The sequence below is a fragment of the Monodelphis domestica genome, chromosome 1 (assembly GCF_027887165.1).
Source record: "Monodelphis domestica isolate mMonDom1 chromosome 1, mMonDom1.pri, whole genome shotgun sequence".
NCBI classification, from domain to species: Eukaryota; Metazoa; Chordata; class Mammalia; order Didelphimorphia; family Didelphidae; genus Monodelphis; species Monodelphis domestica.
Window position 1 is genome coordinate 360,593,987 of NC_077227.1, and position 5,269 is coordinate 360,599,255.

Consider the following 5,269-nt stretch of genomic DNA (forward strand, 5'->3'; position numbering starts at 1 on the left):
AAAGGGGGCCGAACATATACTTCATGAACTCAGCATCTGCTATTATAAGCTATTTCATGTATAACTGGAGACAAATGATCTCTTCCCCTGTTTGTCTTAACTTAAAATTCAGTTGGTTTGCTTGAATTCATTTCCAAACCTCATGGGCTGGGGAACAGGAGAAGGGGAGGGAGTCTGAGATTTATGCACCTTTAATATAATCAATTCCAAACATATCTTTAGACAAATAATCTAAAAATCTATGCATGGTGAAATACCTCTATTAATTCCAGGATACTCAGTTGGGTGAATTTTTATGCATGTTTTAAAAAACTGAGATTAAAAAAATCCAACCACTTTCTTCCTCTCTTTCTCCACTCACCTCTCCCTATCCCACCCCACCTCCCACCCCCAGGCCAGCTTGGAAAGAAATTCTAACAGGAACTTTTTGAAATAAAATCCCAAAACGCAACAGTCCCCTCGAACAATTAAACTGGGGGAAGGTCCCCCGAGGGCAGGCCAAAAAAATTCGTAGAAATAATTGCTATGCTCAGTCCCTGCTCTATTTTGGCTGAGTATAAGCAGATAGACACACACACACACACACACATATGAAATGGGTAGAGGGGGAAGGGATGGAAGGATCAGGGATGCAGATGGACATACAGACACAGACCATTCCAACGTGAAACAGACTAGCAACAGAGCTTGGTAACTAACTAGCTGGCCACACTCTGGGCTTGCTGGCACGTAGCAGTGATTTGGAGACTTCAGCCAATATAAAATAACAATCAGGTCATTTACAAGGTTCTGCCAAATATTAACCTTATATCCAATTCTCTTCAAACCTTTCAAAAGTCCCTAATGTAAACCAGGCAAGCTCCCTGGGACTTTATAATATTCTGGAACCGGTGGGGGTGGGGACTTGTTACACACTTGTTAGGGCTTTGTTTTTTAAAGACTGCCGTGTTTATGCCAGGGTGATGATGTGGGGTTTGGGTTTGGGGTATTTTTTAATGCCACAAAGATTATTTAATTGCACTACTCTCCCTAAGGGGAAATTCAAAGGTTAATTTGCCCAAGAAAGAAGGGTTTCAGTTTGCCCTGAAGATAAGGAGAGCATGACTTGAGCATGTGGGGTGGAGGAGGAGGAGGAGAGAGAGAAACACAGTTAAGGGCCAGGTGATGGAGAGCAGGCTGGGAAAGAAGGGGAAATAAGGCTCTTAGTAAGAGTGCTTTATCTGTATTAGAGAGAGAGGAAATGTGGCATAATGCGTAGAGATCTCACCTTAGAATCAAGGACACATGAATCCAGGACCTGCTTCTGACATGAGCTAGCTGTCTTACTGAGTAACTTTCTTACTGAGAAATCTGTGACGTCAGAAATCTAAGATATTCCTCATCCTGTTCTCCCTCCCCCAAAATATATCATTATACTATACATTGATTACAAGATAAATTTATTATAGAATATTAAATTTGGAGCTATGTGTCTTGACTTCTTCCTTGGCTCTGCTATTTTGCCTCAGTTTCCTTTTCTGTAAAATGAAGAGTCTGGACTGGACTAAATGATATTAATGGTTTTGAGATTTCTAGCACAAAATTCAAGAGCTCTGGGGAAAGAGATCAAGGTCCTCCTAGACTTCTCCATTGCTACCTCTGTGGAATTTAGTAATAGGGGTCAGGGAAACTAAGCTTGAGAGCTTCCAAATGAAGCTTCAAATCGGGCAGGGATAAGACCTCCCTCATTCTCCTCTGTGTTGGGAGGAAGGAGTGGACATCAGCCATCAGTGCCTGCCTCCAGACTACAGGTATTTGCAGGAGTCCCTGTCACCTCAGGTGGTAGGAGATAAAAGGCATCCCTTGCCACAGGTCCAGAGGCCACCTAGGACCTTTCTGGAAGTGTATGCAGACGGTCCAAACCATCTCTTTGCTTCAAGTCCAAGGTCCGCCAGATAAACACTCCCTTGTCAGTCCACAGCTAGCTCTTACACAGCACTTGTTTTTGTGCCTCAAAGGAAAAATTTTCTTGTAGAGCAACATTTATTTGCACTATTTTCCTCTTTTTTAATTTTCTTCTGCCTAGGGTATAGACCCTGAAGGTTTTCTTTCCCTCCAGATGCCTGCCCCTGCTTTTCTGCCCAAGGCTTTGGAGGGCTCTAGGGTGATTTCCAGCTAGCAACTGTACCAGGTGGGTCCTTAGAGAAAAATGCACAATCCCTCCTGGCCCCTCCTTGAAAATCGGCGTTATCACTATTGTGTTAAAACCAAAAGGAGTATTTCCCGCAAACTGGAAAGCTACATTTCATATTTCACAATTAGGGTTCATTATCTTTTTTATTTAGTCTAACCCTTTGATGAATGGAGTATGGGGCAGGAGGAAACACCCCCGTGGCCTGTCCCTGTCCCCCCCTCCCCTTTGCCACCTCCCTCCCAGGGAGTACGAGGGCATCATTTGGAGACACATTTTTAACAGCACGACTGTTATTTTAACAATAGGTTACCAGATCCACCGGGCAATCTGACTAAAAGCTCATATTTATTTCCCTAATTTTATAAACATTTAATAGGTCCTTATTAAACACATCAGCCAGCATGATTTAATAACACAATCAGTCTCGAAGTTTAAGAAAATTGAAAACAGGATTTGAATGTAATTCAGCCACAATTACTGGAGATTATAGGGAATCATTCCCATATGTCTGCAATGGAGAGCTGCTAATCTCTGTTTTCGTGGAGGTGATTTCCTTTGGAACACTTCCCAGCCTTCACCAGCACTAGTGCTGAACAAATTAGATTTGAAAGTCCCCAATTTTATGACTAAGGTAATATACTCTGTGTATTTAGAGAAACACTGAGTTCCTATTTTAACTGGCTCCCAAATGCTGGACAGAGATCTCAGCTTCATTTAGTTTGGCTGAACTTCGTATATGGTAATAGGTTTTAAAGGGTCAGCATATGTTTTTTTGTGTCTTTCATAGATACCATAACTCCTCTCCACCCACAATGCTAAGGAGTTCGCATCACGGTGTGGTGACGACATGGCTCAGGAATGTGGAGCAATTAGACCTGGAAGAGGGCCTGCTGGTGGAAGCCAGGGGACCCACACACCTCCCTCCACTAAACTTTCAAGCCTCATCACCCCACTCCCTGACCTGCAGCTCACGGGGCCTCTCAATAGCTTTACTTATGCTCAGTAAAAATCTGTCTGGTAAACTGGGCCTTTGTGTAGGGCCCTGACTTGGCTTCGAGATGACTTCTGGAAAAGGTTGACTCTTTGGAAGGAGCTGGTGCTTTCTGGTTCCCAGCAGGACGGGAGGGTGGGGGCAGGAGGTAGTAAACTAAAGAATTACGAATGCATGGGATGCTGGGGGGCTGCAGTTTGGGGGCATAGCTTTTAGCAAGAAAACAGCCTTTCCCAGCTTCTCTCGCCCCTTAAGAAACATGCTCTGAATTTCTCCAGGCTAATCATGATAATCATAAAAATCCCTCACTTTTGTGTAGTCCTTTTAAGGACTTTTAACTCTTTAGAATGCTTGGATGTGTAGGGAAAATGTCCTAACAATTAGATTGATCCAAATATGGAATGGGTTGCCTCAGCAGGTAGTGGGTTTTCCCCTCACTGGAAGACTTCAAGCAAAGGATGGATGACCTCTTGACCAATTGTCAGTTATGATGTTGTAGGGATTCCTTTTGTGTCTGGGTTGGGCCAGAGGGCCAGTGAGACCCCTTTCAACTTTCAGATTCTAAGATTCTTTTATCTCATTGGTTCCTACCAACAATCCAAGAAAATAGGACACATTATCTGATGGATGGATGTGATGGATGAAACCAAGGCACAGAGATTTTAAGGAGACAATAGAGAAGAACATGCCCTTTCTTGAATCAGACCAGCCAAAGAGTTTTTGTTAGGCACTTAAATGTATATGAATATGCCATTCACTGTGCCAAGTATTGAGGATAACAAAGAAGAATCCTCACCCTCAAGAGGCTCCTGGTCTAACAAGAAGAGACAACATATGAATTGTTTATAAACAAGAGACCCTGAGGACTACCAATAGGACTACCAATAAAGAGGACAGGATCAAAAACTTCTTCAAGAAGGTGGGACTTTTGCTGAGATTAGAAGCTAGATCCATATCGCTTCTCGGCCTTTTGGCTAAGATCAAGTGTAGAAGCTAGATCCTGCTTAGTCTCTTTGATTAACAATGTCTTCAGGTATAAAATGGGGATAGGAGGGATTGGACTAGATGACCTCTAAAGTCCCTCCTATCTCCAACACAAGAAATAATAAACTATGAACCATTCTGGACCCTAAAGAAAATATTGCTCATGCCTTAAAATGTCAAGATGACAGCAAGAATATTGCTAGAATTTTTCATCTTTTTTTATAATAGTTGTTGTTTTAATCATTTCAGGCATGTCATACTTTTCATGGTCCCATTTGGGGTTTTCTTAGCAAAGATACTGTAACGCCATTTCTATGTCCAGTTCATTTTACAGAGAAGGAAACTGAGGCAATCAGGGCTAAGTAACTTATCCAAGGTTGTATAGCTAATAAGTCTCAGGCTGGATTTGAACTCATGTCTTCCTGACTCCAGACCCAGTACTCTCTCTATTATGCCAACTTCTTTAAGAGTACTTCACATTTAAACTGGAAAATGTTAGCTATTATTATATTTGATCCTTATAGCAACTATAAAGTTGCTATAGTCAGGATGGATATTATTCCCATTTTAAAGATGAAGGATTGAGACTCAGCATGATTTTCCAAGTTACACAGTAAATCAGTGACAGAGCCAGTCCAAAAGTAAGAGTCTTGGTCTTCTGATGTAAGTCTAACATACTTTCCACTACACCATGCTGCCCTAATTGCCTCTGATGGTTCTTTTGAAGCCACTAGATGCCAGCAATAGAAGAGCGTTTGAGTACTTTACAAAGATATAAATGCAGACTCAGATTAAGCACACATCATAGACATGTCTGTAAAAATAATTGGCTACATTAAACAGCTAACAAGTTTTTCCTTGTCTAAGACCAGTGCCCCCTTATCCCATTCTACCAATAAATATTTTATAAAATTGGGAAAATGTTTGATCTACTCTTTCAAAGCATATGCTACCACCTGAAAATGGAAAATGTGACTAAATCTTTTTTTTTAAACCCCTACCTTACATTTTAGAATCAATAGTTATAAGACAGAAGAGTGGTAAGACATAGGCAAAGAAGGGCAGTGGGGGCTAAGTGACTTTTCAGGGTCACACAGCTAGAAAGTGCCTGAGATCAGATT

General features: G+C 41.6%; 1 pseudogene; it reads left to right on the forward strand.

The window, feature by feature from the left end:
- Positions 1-4,118: 4,118 nt before the first annotated feature.
- LOC130456752 (U2 spliceosomal RNA) lies at positions 4,119-4,263 on the forward strand (annotated as a pseudogene).
- Positions 4,264-5,269: the final 1,006 nt, after the last annotated feature.